Genomic DNA, 16,103 nt, shown 5'->3' with positions numbered 1-16,103 from the left:
ACGGCTGCTGCTGGGATGAACGCATTTGCAACACTTGAACAATTCGCAACTATGTTCAATAAAAAATCAACTGTTGAGAAACTCGAAAGATCAAAAAGGTATTTAAAAACTAAATATAAGCTTCATTGCAGCGATTTGGAAAATGAAATTGCAACACATTCAACTAGATTTGCCCTTTCTGATCCTGAAAACATTAAATTGCAATCATGTAGCATTTTGAATGATTCTGTATGCTTTGAATGCAATCAATTATTTAAAGTTTTAGATGAAGTCAACCAAATAGGAAATGAAAATAACGTTGGTGATGATGTATTATATGACATTAAAGTTTTAATAAGCAGCATCACAGAGTATATGAAGCACTTACTAAGAAATGCACAGCAAAAAAAAGCAAAGAATGATGCATATAAACAATTAGATGACAAATCGGCACTTTGGTTGAAAAACTATTCACAAAAAATATTGCCCGTGAAATTTCGAGAGGGCCAGAAGAACTACTTTGGAAAGAAAGGCATCAGCATGCACATAGATGTTTTTTTTATAAAAAAAAAAGACATTCTCAAAAAACACGTTTACCTAACAATTGTATATTGATGCGATCAAGGTGTTTCCTCTGTTATCTCTATTGCTGAATCAGTTCTTAATCAGTTTCGCCTAGATGAGCCAGAAATAGTAAATATTTTTGCGAAGTCAGATAATGCTAACTGTTATCATGCTAATTATTCAGTCGAATCTATGTACAAGCTCTGCAAAAATAAGAATTTTAAACTTCTACGGTACGACTTTAATGAGCCTTGCTGTGGAAAAGACCAATGCGATAGGGAAAGTGCATCCGCTAAAACAATATTGAGAAGTTATGTAGACGCTGGCAATGACATAGTAACAGCAGAAGATGTTGCAAAAGCAGTGAAATACGGATATGGCATCAAAAACGCAATGGTTAGCGTTGCAAAAATTGAGAATGTTTCTTTAACTGGTCCTAAAATTCCAAATATAAGCAACTACCACTCCTATGAGTTCCAAGAAGACTACATGACTTTGTGGCGATACTATGAAATTGGAGAAGGAGTTAAAGTGCTATACAACAACCTTTCAGTTGAAACATCAATTGAATTGATTGTTCCATTCACAAGTACTGAAAGAAACTTTCAGCGAAAAGCTCAGGGAAAAAATAAGAAAAGAAATTATGATTTAAATACCCCCTTCGTACACACTTCGTCATGTTTATTTTTTACTATGAAGCTTAAGCAAAATAATAATTGAAACACGATGCATACAATAGTGCACACCAGTCCTACCTTCGTGTAGCTTGTCTTCTTTAAGTAAGATTTCTGTATCAAGATATTTCAACATGACGTTGACGGCAAAAAAATACTGCGTGGTAAGTTTTTTCTTTATTATAGTTTGAGAATTATAAATTATCTCAAGTCAAATTTTGTATCAGATGTATTTAATAATATGTTTATAATTGCATATACATAAGTTTAAAATATAACAGGTGATTATTCTTTGCTGAAAAATTTTTTTTATAATACTGTGTACATTTGTACACACTGTGTGTTAATTGCAACGAGAAGAGAGAATATTAAAACTAGTAAGGTGAAACTCAACATTGAATTTCTTTTTGTAAGATTGTCGTGAGTTAATAATTGCATGTGTGTATATATATTTCTTTAAATCTCAGATACAAAATGTGTTTTGTTTAATAGTTTAGCTGTTCATTTAATATCAAAAGGTTGTATTAGAATCATTAAAAATGAAATATTTTATTTAAGTCTACCTACTGAAGCTAATGCCCCTGCCTTTGTGTTTGTATAATCAAACATTTGTTTTAAGCCTGTCATATTTATTTTGTTACTAAGTTTTATCAAATTGATTTTATAATCAAAGATAAATAGGTATAATATGTTAAATATATTTTCAGATAATCCACGAAGGCGGTTTACAGTTGAAGATATGTTGCAGCATCTTGATGACTCGGAACTTGAATTATCAGATTCTGATGACTCTGGGGATGAGACCTTTAACCCTTCTGCTGCTGATATGCTGACTAATAAAATTGAGGATCAAATTGAAAGACCAGATGAAGATGATCAGCCCGGCACATCTGTGAACAGTGGGAACAAAAGAGAAAAAAAGACTCAGATTAAGTGGCAGTCTCTTCGAGGAGCATTTGAAAGCAGCTCAGAATGGCTGGACAATTTGAACTTGGGAGATGGCTTACTTTCACCATCCTCATATTTTTAAAATTACTTTAAACCAGAAATATTTGAAACATTTGCGGAACAAACAAACATTTATCATCTACGCCAAACTGGTAAAACTCTAAATACTACAACAGCTGAAATTCAGAAATTTTTTGGTATCACAATAGTAATGGCAAATTTAGGTTTTCCCAGAATAAGGATGTACTGGCAAAGAGCAACTAGAGTAAATGCAGTGGCAGATGTAATGCCTATAAACCGCTATTTAAAGCTGCGAAACAGCATTCATATCAATGCCGATCCTAATCCAGAACAAGGAACAAATAAATTCTGGAAAGTTCAGCCTCTGATAAACACAGTACATTCTCGCTGTCTCAAGTTACCAAGAGAAGAGTACAACTCTGTGGATGAGCAGATGATCCCTTTCACTGGTAGAGTACCTGCTAAACAGTACATCAAAGGAAAGCCGAATCCAGTAGGGGTAAAAAACTTTGTTGTCTGTGGCACCTCTGGTAGGGCAGTTGATTTCGAACTATATCAGGGTGCAGGTACAGGCATATCAGAAGAGTACAAACACTTGGGACTTGGTGCTTCTATTGTCCTAAGATTGTCAGAAACTATTCCAAAACATAAAAACTACAAGCTCTGTTTTGATAATTACTTTACTGGCATGATCCTAATTAGACAGCTGAAAATGTTAGGGATTCAGTCCCTAGGTGTTGTTAAATCCAACAGATTAATGGGGTGTCCGTTAAAATCTGAAAAAGAAATGAAGAAGGGTGGACGTGGATTAACCGACTGCAAAGTCTCAGCAGAAGGTGACATATGTGTGGTCAGGTGGATGGACAATGGAGCTGTCACTCTTGCCTCCAGCTTTGTTGGAATCGAAGAAATGGGCACAGTAAGAAGGTGGAGTGAAAGCAAAAAGGAATATATTCAAGTGGACAGACCCAAATGTGTAAAAGTCTACAATGAAAACATGGGGGGAGTGGACAAAATGGACTTCCTCATTGCTTTGTATAGGATAAAGGCGAAAACTAAGAAGTGGTCTGTACGCATGATTTTTCACTTCGTGGATTTTGCCCTTGTCAATTCATGGCTTGAGTATCAAGACATTGAAATACAAAATGGTACTCCAAAAAGACAAAGTTTGGATCTCCTCAATTTCAGAAATGAGATTGCTGCCATACTAGTGAAAGCCCACTTGACAACACCAATTGCTTGCCGACCAGTTGGAAGGCCAAGAATTACTGCAACAGCACCAATCACAGATTCAGGTGATTTGTCAACATTTGTCAACTCCTCCTTTGGAGGAGGTTACACCTCCTCCAAAGCGGGCAAGACCGGCAGAAAGACCAGCCGTGGAGATCCGCTATGACCGGTTTGACCATTTCCCTGTCTGCATCAAGGAACTGGGTCAGCGCTGCAAATTTGAAGGATGCAATGGTCGCAGCAGAGTCAAATGCATGAAGTGTAATCTATTTCTTTGTTGCACTGGTGATAAAAACTGTTTTCAATAATTTCACATGAAATAATTCGTTGGTAAAAAACTGAAAAACATTTTGTTCTTTTTTTGTATTGGTTTGGTAATGTTGTGAGGTAACTACATGACATAAATATTTTTATATCTTTAAAAGAAAGGTTAAAAAATGAACTATTGATTTGTTTCAGCTTTTTGAGTTTTTTTGTAAGGATTTCTTTTGATGTAATATTGTCTACAAAAACCTTTACAGCAAGATTGATACACGCTGTGTACAAATGTACACATGTCCTATTTTGAATAATTGATGAAATATTTTAACAAAACTTTACATACCCCATAAGGAGGCCTAGTACATTATTTTTATTTAAAAAAAAATTTTTTTAAACAAATTCCATGTGCCCGTGTACGAAGGGGATACACCACATTTTTGCCAGGAGACAGGTTGTATGGAATATTTTAAAACAATTATCGAGTTTGAGGGACATATGTTGATAGGGCAGCACAAAAGATCTGAAGAATTTTCTTCTTTAGATAAAGTAAAAAAGATTTACACTGAAAAGATGAAAGCAAATTCGCAAGTTCATTCAAATTGTATAACCCAGAGTTGTTAGTGGGTTGGTTTAACCCATGGGTTGGGTTGGGTTGGGTTGGGTTGAGGAAGTATAACCCACTGATAACCCACGCCTTAGCTGCATTTTCATTGTATTTTCGCCGTTTCACCGTTATGTTTATTTCATTATTTGCGCTTAAGATTTAACGGATTTGCTATCGAATGCCGCAGTTTTATTAAAGCCAACCGTCGAATTGACGTCAACACATCGATATCCAGGCCGCTGTATTTATGTAAAAAAAAATAATGTATAATAATTAGTGTCATAAAAAACTGCTCTTGCGTCATCGAAAGCATAATTACTTTCGATGACGCAAGAGCAGTTTTTTACAGTTAGCGATTAGAGCGTTTTTTTCTGCGTGAATGACGTCATATAGCAAATTCATCGCTGAGTACGGCTATATAAACAGCATAAAATTAAATTAAAAGCATCATAATAATTCAAACTAAGCATGATGGCGAATGCCGATGAATTAGAAAATAAATTGAAACGTTACCCCAATAATTATTTATTCAAACCGTACGAGGCTGCAAAATCTGCGATTTGGGATAGGTTTACTTTAATATTTGAAAAGCGTGACGTTGCCGGAAATGGAGAGCCATCGAGTGTTGAATTGAAATATTTCTGTGCGTGTACCGTATGCAAAAAAGTGTATGCGTATAAGTCTGCTGATGGTCTAAGCTGCTTTGGCACAAAAAATCTCATAAATCATGCAAAATTATGCGGCACGAAGGACAGCAAAGAACTGCAGATTCGTCAATGTTTCGCGTTAAAGTGTCAATTGACAAAAGATGACTGTGACCTTATGAAAAGAAAAGAAGTAGAATTCTGTGCTGATGGTTTCCATTCTTTTCGATCTGTCGAACACGATGGTTTTAAGAGACTGCTTCAAACATGTGTTGACTTTGGCGCCAAGTATGGAAAATTTGACATCACTGACGCTCTAGTCAAACGTGAAACTATAACGCAAGCTACACGGCTACAAGCTGCAGAAATAAAGAAGAGAATAATAGACGCTATTAAGGAGCCTATCGAAGATGGAACAATTTCACTGTGTCTCGACTTGTACACTGACGACTACAGGAAAAAAGCGTACCTTGATGTTCATGCTTCGTGGATTGACCGACAATTTTGCGTACAACATGCAGCGTTGGCCATTCGCCACTTTGGGACTGAAGCTCACACGGGTGTCAACATATCAACTGCGGTGAATACCATCTTCGCTGAATATGCTTTGCCAGAAAAAGATACGCCAGTGACAACTGACCACGGATCGAACGTCGTAGCAGCATTGAAGAACAATGTTCGACTTGACTGCATGTGCCACCGTTTACACACGGTCCTCACCAGTGCATGGAAAGACACAATGGCCGAAGAACCTGAGGCTGCTACCTATGAATCTGCCGTTTCTGACCTCTGTCGTTACGTCAAGCAAGCTACTGGCATACAGGTAAATGTTTACAACTCATGTTGCTTAAAAGTAGTTTACCTCGTTCTGCGATGACAGTGTGTGTCTGTGTTATACATGAACAATAATAATATGTTGTTACATTTTTTATTGCAAAAATTACATTATTATATTTTTATTAGTTTGTTATTGTTGGTGCCGCTAATGCTATGTTGTTGTTGTGACTGTTGTTGTTGTTGTTACGTTGTAACTTATATATTGTTAATAATAATTATTGTAGGAACAACTACCAAAGTCACTAAAGCATGGAGGTGACACTAGACCGTGGATATCCATGTTTCGCCGAGCCGACTCTGTGGAAGACAGCTATGACGCACTCGTCGTTATTCTGACAAACAAGGACAAGCTATCGACAATCGCCAATGTCAGCAGAAAAGTTAACCGCGAAATTCGTGATGTGACTGACGGCATAAAAGATATATTTGAAGGTATGGAGAAGGTTACTGAACCAACTATGCAACTAGTAGTTCCGTCTTACTACCTACTGATTAAGCGGCTTCAACCTGCACCAGGATTGACAACAGCAGCAGCAACATTTCGGCAAAAACTCATTAAATACTTAGATTTAAAGTTTTGGACATCTATTAAAGCAATGCATTGGCTATCTTGTTTCCTAGATCCCTCTTTCAGAAATTTTGCATTTATACCTAATGTGACGGCGGCTGACAAAAGATTTAAGCGTGACTTGCTCAATGACGTCGATCAGTGGCTTCTGGCTGAAATGCAGCCCGCTGCTACACAAATTGCCAGGAAAGCAGCAGCAGAAGAATTGATGGAACAAGGTGTCCAACTCCAATTTGAAGCGCCAGCAAAGAAGAGAAGAACGGACCCGTTTGATGAGCTGCGAACAATGCAGTCAACGCGAGATCGGCCACAGACGCAAGACGCGCAATTACATAATGAAGCAACAGTGCTACAGGAGACTTGCCAACATGAACTGTCCAGCTACAAGAGTCTTCGTGTTACTGCTGCGTGCAAGAATCCCGTAACCTTCTGGAAGGACAACGCAGCCGATTATCCCATTCTAGCAGCAACATCTCGCAGACTATACTGCATATCAGCAAGCTCTGCGCAGTCAGAAAGAGACTTTTCTTCTGTTGGGCACTCCATTACAGACACAAGGTCGCAACTATCACCGGCTAACGTAGAAGCTATCGAATTAGTACGCTGGGGAATGCGAAATGACATGTTTCACTATTCTAGTGCTCATTTATGTTAAAGCTGTTCTTTGTTAGTTTGCTTACTAACACATATAGTGACAGTAACTGAGTAACAACATATTATTTGTATCTAATATGGTTGTATAGGCTAGAATGTATTAAAATGTCGCCAATTTAACGGTATAATTATACATGTTTGCATGTACTCCGTGGGTCAACCCATGGGTTGGGTTGGGTTCATGTGGCAGTGGGTTGGGTTGGGTTCAATTTTCTTAACCCACTAACAACTCTAATATAACCGCATCGGTTAAGATCACACCTACCCCAATAAACAATATATACTCTCAAAAGTTCAAAAAGTTAGGTTGGGCATTACCAACAAGAAAGACGTTTCGTTTTTCCATAAAGCAGAAAAAACTACTTTATGAAAACTTCATAAATGGAGAAAATACAGGAAAGAAGATGTCACCAGAAGAAGTTAATACACTGATAAAAAAATCTCTTACCGCGGATGAGTTCGTTTCAAGTCAACAAATAAGATCTTTGTTTTCTAGATGGAGTAATCTATTAAGAACTGGAAAATTGACTGCACCGACTATTGAAGAAAATGATAACAATGAATTTGAAGATGAAGAAGCCGAGAAATATCAAGAAGAAATACATAAACTTGCAACTGAACTTTCTGTTATATGGAAGAAAGATGGTTGGGTGGCAGTTGTTCACAAAAATCAATTGTTTCAAGGAGTTATTGCAGAGGTAAACGAAAAAACTAAAAAGTTAAAAGCTAATGGCATTGATAACAGTATTAGAATTTAAATCATTATTTATTATAGAAGTATTATGTTTCATTACGTTATTCATAGATTTTTTAAAATTTATTTTAATACTTTCAGATAACTTAAGACGGTATTGTAGTTGACTGCATGAAAAGTGTATCTTTTGGAAAAAATTGTTATCGATGGCCTAACCAGAAAAATGGCATTGTATATTCTGATGAAATCATCTTATGTAAAATAAGTCCCCCGACTCCAATTAATTAAGCTGGGGATTACTTCTTAGCAACAAATGATTTTGAAGAAGCTAACAAACTAATGAACAAATAAGCTTAAAAAATAAGTTAAGAAATTAACTGTAAAACAACATGTATGTTTTTTTGAATAACTATCAAATATGCGCATACCCCACAACTATTATTTTTCTATCTGATCATTAAAAAAACAATGTTCACATTTCTCTTAAACTATTTCTTGTAAGCCCAGGGCTTTAGCCATTATGTGTTTACAAAAAATGCGCCAAATGACTAAACTTTCATTTTTGAGTTGAATTTTGCGATTAAGCCTTTACTTCGCCATATGTTTTTTTATATTTTAAGTTAATTAACTAGTTGAAGATTTATAATCAAAAAAAAAAAGTTATGGGATTCCCGCGGCTTTAGATGAAAACGAAGATTCAAAAAGACTAAAAATAAATTTTTGCGTACTTTTGATGCATGATATTTAGACAGGCCAAAGTCTTTGTTTTATCTTATTTATAATTTTTAAGTCTAAACTAGCCAATAAACAATAATCAAGTGCAATTCCTAATTTAAAGTATTTAGTTTGTACTTTTTTTAAGTTTAAAAATGCTTACGGCACCATTTAGTCAATATTTCTAAAAATTTAGACAAACTTTGACATCTAATATCTAGAGAACCAATTAATATTTACTGTAAAAATTTTGGAATTGAGTTTCTAATGTGAATATCAACAACATATAAAAAAATTAATGATTTTGAAGAGGGTCACTATTGGGCCTTGCCTAATTCTTACAGAAAGCTTCTCTTAAATTTTGAAAAGAACTTCTAAATGAGTTGATGTAGCTCAGATGAGAAGAAGTATTGATTCCTTGACTAGTAAGGGCTATTTGAAGATTCTAAAATATATTTTCCATGAGCATTTAGAGATTTGATTATATTATTTATACATACTACATTTACATTAGCTGACTTTGTAATAGATGTAACCGAGTTATTCAGATATACAAATTATGATTTAAGACCTTTTTTAAAAGTTTTTATAAGGTTTCTATCATCATCATCATCATCATCATCATCATCATCATCATCATCATCATCATCATCATCATCATCATCATCATCATCATCATCATCATCATCATCATCGTCATCATCATCATCGTCATCATCGTCATCATCATCATCATCACCATCGTCATCATCATCATCATCATCATCGTCATCATCATCATCATCATCATCATCATCATCATCATCATCATCATCATCATCATCATCATCATCAAGTTTAGAAACTGCATATTTTATACATGAATATATAAAATATGCAGTTATTTACATTTGATCCTTGTCGAGTGTGCGAAACTTTATCAGTTTCACGTAGATGTGCTTCAACAATTATAGTTAGTCTGTGACCCCTAATAGTATGAAGTATACCTTTATAACATTTAATATACCTTTGTTTCTTTGTTAATTTCATCAAAACCTGTTTCTAAACTGGATTAAAGTTCTTTAGACATTTTTATTGCATGTAAAGCATTATCATGAAAGTATTTTTTGTACTTTTTATATTTCTTAGAACTATTTTTATAATACATATTCTGATGTTTAACACTCTCTTTCATATAGTTAGTAAATTCATTTACACTTAGATTTTCTATATCTGATTTATCAAACATTTTATCATAATTCACCTCTCTTTCAATTCACTTCTAAAAGTATCTATGAAAGGATTATTATCAGCTTCATATGTTGCATCAATAATACATTTTTTGTACATCTTACACGATCTTGACTTCATCTTGGCATTTCTTATTCTTTTCCATACAAACATTATTTTTTAAATCAAATTTCTTTAACTGAATCATTGTCCCAATAATATCTAACATGCCTATTTCATCTCCCATCTTTTTTAAAATAGGTAAACACAAGTGTACATAAAATACTTGATCACCTTTTTTGTACTTGATCTGTGTTATAGTATATTGAATAGTGTAATTAAATTTGAAGCTCTTTAGAATTTGGTGAACCATAATTATCAAAATTATACTTTTCTCTAATCTTTTTGCACAAACTACCGAATGTCTTCCACTATTTTTACTAGAGTCTAAATTAAAAACACCACATTCTACTTTTCTTGACTTTTTAGGTAATGTATCTCATGCATAAACACTTTTAAAGTTTTTTTCTTTAGATCTTTAGTTGATCAGTGTTAGATGATGGTTTGTTATCTAACACATTTTCACCAACTTTTATTCTCATTTTATGTAAGTTTTGTAATTTTTTCTATCTACATATACAATAAACATTAAAGAATATTCATGAAATAAGTCTCTAAACGAACGATAAAATAATCCATTATGACCTAGAAGTATTAGAGGTCAAGTTGTTTGTAAATCTGGGTACAGTAAGAAGACACTACTAGTTAATCTACTCATTAATCCTTTTTGAATTATTTATTATAGACTCACAGCTTTTGGTTTTATTATAATAGACTCATAGTTTTTGAAAAAAATTTTTTTCTTCCAGAGTATCATATTGAAAAGAAAGCCTTTAAAGAAAATTGAATGGAAAAATAATATGAGGATTTATCGATAACAATGATACAATATTTAAATTGCTGAATGATTTAATTTTTTGCACAATAAAAATGCCAGTTGACAAATTAGGAGAAACTAAAAGTTTTATGAAGAGCAACGGTAGACAAAATTTTCAAGATCTCGATGAACTTAAAGCTATGATTAAAACAATTGAGAACTAAATCTCTTTAGAAAAAACTCAACAAGATCTAATTAAGCAACTCATTTGTGACAAACAAAATCATGTAATAATAATATGTAGTAAAGTTTTTATGTAAAAAGCTAAATGAGCAACATCTAATCTGCTGAAAATAATAAGTAAAAATGGAAACCATCATGTCAATGGTTATACAATAATAACAAAAGTTAAAATGTCGAGAATGAAACACGAAGATATAAGTAGAGTTGCTGAGCTTATAGTGAATTACGAAGTATTGCATGTCGCTGAATAAAGTCTTATTGTTTTTGATAGCACATAAAGTGGGTGCAAAAAGTATCCGAAAAAAAAGGAAAAACTTTATTTAATCAAACCCTATTCAACAAAATAATGTAATTTTACATGGGAAATACAAATATCATATCAAAACAGCAATATCATTAAATGTTGACTTGATAATTGCAATTTCGTAAAAGTTAAGGTTCAAAAAGTTTCCAACACATCGTAAAAAATTTACTCAATACTTCGTCATGTGACCTTTAACAGGTAAAACTGCTTCTAAACGATTGGAATACTTGTTCACAATATTAGCACATATGCTAATAGGAATTTTAGCACATTCTTCCTTGCATACTTGTTTCAATTGGATAAGATTTATTGGATTTCTCTCCTGTACCCTTAGGGTCATTATATAGTTGGAAAATCCAACCTCGAGCAAGGTTCAATTTTTCGGCTCACTTCACGAGATATCTCTCAAGAATTCCCCGATACATTTCGGAGTTCATCCTTCCTTCTATGATTTCCAATTCCCCAGGGCCTGAAGAAGAGAAATAACCACAAAATATTATGCTGCCACCTCCAAACTTCACTGTTGGGACGGTATTCTTCGGGTAAAACGCAGAGTTCTTCAATCTCCAAACACGACTGACAGTTCCGACCAAACAACTTTATTTTAATCTCATCTGACCATAATATTTTATCCCAAAAGCTTGAAGGTTTACTCAAGTGCTCTTCAGCAAAGTTCCGGCGTTTATTTACGTGAATTTTCTTCAAGAAAGGGGTTTTTCTTGGTGACCGAGAGGAATCCTCTCTTTCGAAGAACTCTCCTAATTGTATTCTTGCAAACATTTGTTCCAGATGATTGCAAGTCTTTTTGCAGTTCAGAGCAAGTCAGTCGAGGATTATTCTGTACATTTCGAACTAAGTTCCTAGCTGTACGGTCAGACATTTTTGTAGGACGCCCTGAACGAGGAAGACTAGTCGAAAGATGGAAGGATTTCCACCTCCGAACAGTATCACCAACTGTCGAAATGGGGATATTTAACACAGATGAAATTTTTCTATATCCCTAATCATCTCTGTGCAGCTGAATAATTGATTTTCTATTTGATTCAGATGATTCTGCAGTTTTAGGCATTGTTGAAGAGCGTAAAATTTAGGCCACCTTCCAATGAAGATGTCAGGTAATGAATGACTGCAATTAGAAAGATTCTATGACGTTCTTCTGCATTCTAGAATGTTCCTACGTTTTCTGATTCTAGAATATTCCCTCGAACATAACGGATGACAAGTTATTTGCGATTCAAATTTTTTTTTACTATGTGTTGGATACTTTTTGAACCTTAACTTTTACAAAATTGCAATTATCAATTGAACATTTCATGATATTGTTGTTTTGATATGATATTTGCATTTCCCGTGTAAAATTACATTAGAATAGTGTTTGTTTATGTTATTTTGTTGAATATGTTTTAATTTGTGTGTGTGTGACTTCAAAAAATTAAATTTTGACTCGTCTATCCACAAAGTTTTGTGGACGGACTTCACAAGATTAAATTTTGACTCGTCCGTCCACAAAACTTTGCTCCAGAAAGATATTAGCATATTCACATATTTTTTAGTAAATGCAAGTCTTCGTTTTCAATTGATTTTTGAAAGGAATGAATTTTTGCGTCTAATTCTTGCTTTGAATCCACTTTCTTTCAACCAATTTCGAATAGTAAATGAGTTCACATGTAACCCAAAGTCTTTCTCAAGGAGACTTGACACTTTTGGTACTGATAAGAAGTGTTTTTTTTTGCACCATCGTGATATTTTGTCGATGTTGTTTTACGCTCAGCTCAGAATCTTGGCTGATTTTGCACATATCCAAACATGTTATACATTTTAATCAGATTGCTGATGGTTCCTTATGCCATTCCAGTCGCTTTATTTATCAACCTAAATGTTTTACCTTGCTTGAACAAGTCAATAGCCAAATTGCGCTGAGCTTGGGACCATTCCTTGATTTTTACTCCCATACTTGATGATATCAATGGTAAATCAAATGAATTTAAAAAAATATCAGTCAGTTATTAAAAATTACACGTTATAAAACAACAACATTTTTAAAACTGGTGATATAAAAGCTTTTTTTGTTTATCAATTTCAAAACTTCGTTTACAAAACAACATGTTCGGATAATTATTTTTCGTTAAAGTTTATGTTTTTCTGAAATAACCTGACAAAGTTTATTTTTCACAATAAAATGTTTTGTTAGGATACTTATTTATGGCAGTATATATATATGTAACATATATATATATATATATATATATATATATATATATATATATATATATATATATATATATATATAGAGAGAGAGAGAGAGAGAGAGAGAGAGAGAGAGAGAGAGAGAGAGTGAGAGAGAGAGTGAGAGAGAGAGAAAAAGAGAGAGAGAGAGAGAGAGAAAGAGAGAGAGAGAGAAAAAGAGAGAGACCTTCGCTAAATAATGTTTCTACTTACTTACTTCTACTACTTATGCCTATATTTATTGTCCGAATGGCGTAGTCCTGCTCGTAAAAGGAATCATTTTTAAAACTTAGAAAAGCCAATATGGATCATGCCCAAAGAGGGATAACTTTTATCCTTTTTCTAGCTGAGTTTTTTGAAAAAATATTTTTATTTGTTTCTGGAATGCTTGACTTTTTATCAATAGAGCACCTATTCCTCTCTGTTCTGATAATTAAAATATTTTTAATAGCATAACACTTGAAAACTTTGTTGCTAATACTTAACCAACTTTTGCATTCTCAGCTAAATTTTAGATACCTTTTCTATGGGACGAAAAAAGCATACTCCGGCTCTTTATTTTCATTATGGTTAGTAAGTGTATCTTTTGGTTCCGCAATGGTTCTATTATTTCACATATTGTATTTATCTCCTAGGTATGTATACGGAAATGCTCTGTTTATGTCTTAAACGTTCGGTCGGATGACAAGAAACCATCGGAGCTCATTTAAAAATTGCGCAAGAGTAAATTACAGTACAAGTTTATAGTAAAACATGTACTTCAGCAAAACTACGAACGAGTCATCATACCCCTTCATCATCCCCCTAGGCTACACAATCGTTGAAATGATTCAGAATACCTAGTAAATAAGTTATCATAGTCTTAATACTATTTTTATGGCTTCCTATTGGAACAAACTGAATAAGTGATTGGAGTCTACCAATATTTCATGATTTTTTGCTGCCTTAAAGTTATTCTCAAACATGCCCTTGTGCCAATTTTTGGAATGGTTGTCCGCAAACATGGACATTTTTAAAGGCAAAATATAAATAATGGATCAAAAAAGTTTATTTGTGTTTCAAAAGTCTAAATGAACTCTATAAAACTCATATAAAACTCCAAAACATTTTTCTAGACACGCTTAAGATATCATGTAATAAAAATAAATGCATAGAACCCTTAACAAGACATAATAAATATAGAACAAAAATCTAAATATATTTATTCACAAAAATAGTCTGAAATGTACTTTTGTAATTGTTAAATTTTAGCTGAGCACCAATAAGGCAAAACCTTTAAAGTTGTGACCTATCATGGTTTCTAAAACAAATTTTCAGACTGAAAAAATTGGAAAAATGCTATTGAGATCCACAAACATTAAATTATTGAAACTTCAACTGATTATTTTCTAATTTTAAGTCTACTCTTATATTTTATGTGATTTTCTAGTGTTGCTATGACACATATCTGCACACCAATCGGTATAGAATCTACCCAGGTTTTACAAATTTTTCACAATTTGGGTCTTAAAACCAGACCTTAGTGATAGTTGTAATAAGCTTAGTTTTAGCCGTGTAGAAATGTTTTCGTAGTCTCTACTTTACAAATCCTGATATGGTAGCAGTTTTTGTCTTGGGAACAAAAGAAGCATCTCCCAATACTACAGTGAGACTTAGCCAACCAAGTGGAGGTCGCAGATTTTCCCACAAGCTTGTTTTAAATTTTTAAGGAGCCTCTGCAAACTGAGAGCTGATGGCACTCCAATTAAATACTTAGTTGTCCTACATTTTCATGCGATACCTGGCACCTACCATTAACTCTGCCAGTCCACAAAGACTTGTTGAACCAAAATTTGCAAAAAATTTTAATGCTCAAGGAAAGCTGCTGAAAGATGATTTTACAGTTTTTAAAACTTTCTTACTCAAAAACTTTAAGAGAAGTTGTTCACTGCAAGGATATTGGCAACCTATTGGAATTTGTCTTGTCAGCAAGATATGTCTCTCGTTAAAATTGAAACTTATATTGGTGGAGATTTCTTAAAGATAAGTTTGGGAATTTATGAAATGGCTTAAAAACCAAAAACCCGTAATCTGCAGTCACCAAAGCTGTGTATTTCTTAAAAAACAATTACTCATTGCAATCTCAGAAGAATGCTAGAAACTTATGAAAACATCAAAAGCCTCTTAAAGCTCACAAACTAAAGCACTATACACTTCAATTTGTCATGTTACATGAAGGTTGAAAACATCATCTGTGGAATTCACTCTCATTTTAGCAAACAGCCTTGTTTTTGGTATGATGCAGACTCAAATCTTGGAGTCATTGTGCTTCATTGAGAACATTAGGAGGCACTAGAACTGCCCACCAAGCTTTTGTTGCCAAAGGAAATAATGTCAAAAAGGCAAAGTCATTTGGAAATGTCTTCAACTCTACATTCATTGATTTGCCAAATGAATCACTTGTTATAGATTTTCTTCTCGGAGTAGAGAATCATCTCTTCAAGAATCTGTAATTCCGTTGCGGAAAGTGCTAAAACATTTAATGCCGTTACGGTGTTAATTGTTTTTACCAGTGAAAACCAAAGAATTGTAAATATGTGTTTGCGGTTTTTTAAGACGGTTTTTGAAGAATGTTTTAGGAAAAGTATCCAATATAAATGCATGAGAAAATTTGAAAAGAGAAGGTTTTTTTTAGGAGAGAAGATTATTGTAATTTATCAATTTGTTCGTTGCGAAAAAAAAATTACAGAATCTTACAAACATTCGACCTTCAAGTCAAAAATAGGTAAAGTCTTACATATTCCCATTTAGCCATTTCATAGGGGAAATTTAATGGAAACCATTGTTGATAATTTTTGAAAAATATTGATATT

General features: G+C 33.7%; 2 pseudogenes; both read left to right on the top strand.

The window, feature by feature from the left end:
• Nucleotides 1-7,966, top strand: LOC149887294 (uncharacterized; annotated as a pseudogene).
• LOC149887295 (uncharacterized) lies at nucleotides 5,600-6,985 on the top strand (annotated as a pseudogene).
• Nucleotides 7,967-16,103: the final 8,137 nt, after the last annotated feature.

Source organism: Hydra viridissima, unplaced genomic scaffold, assembly GCF_058129835.1.
Source record: "Hydra viridissima isolate aposymbiotic clone 2 unplaced genomic scaffold, HvirCarnegie_v1 scaffold_6, whole genome shotgun sequence".
NCBI classification, from domain to species: Eukaryota; Metazoa; Cnidaria; class Hydrozoa; order Anthoathecata; family Hydridae; genus Hydra; species Hydra viridissima.
The sequence above is the reverse complement of the archived record's forward strand: the minus strand, read 5'-3'. Positions and strand labels throughout refer to the sequence as shown.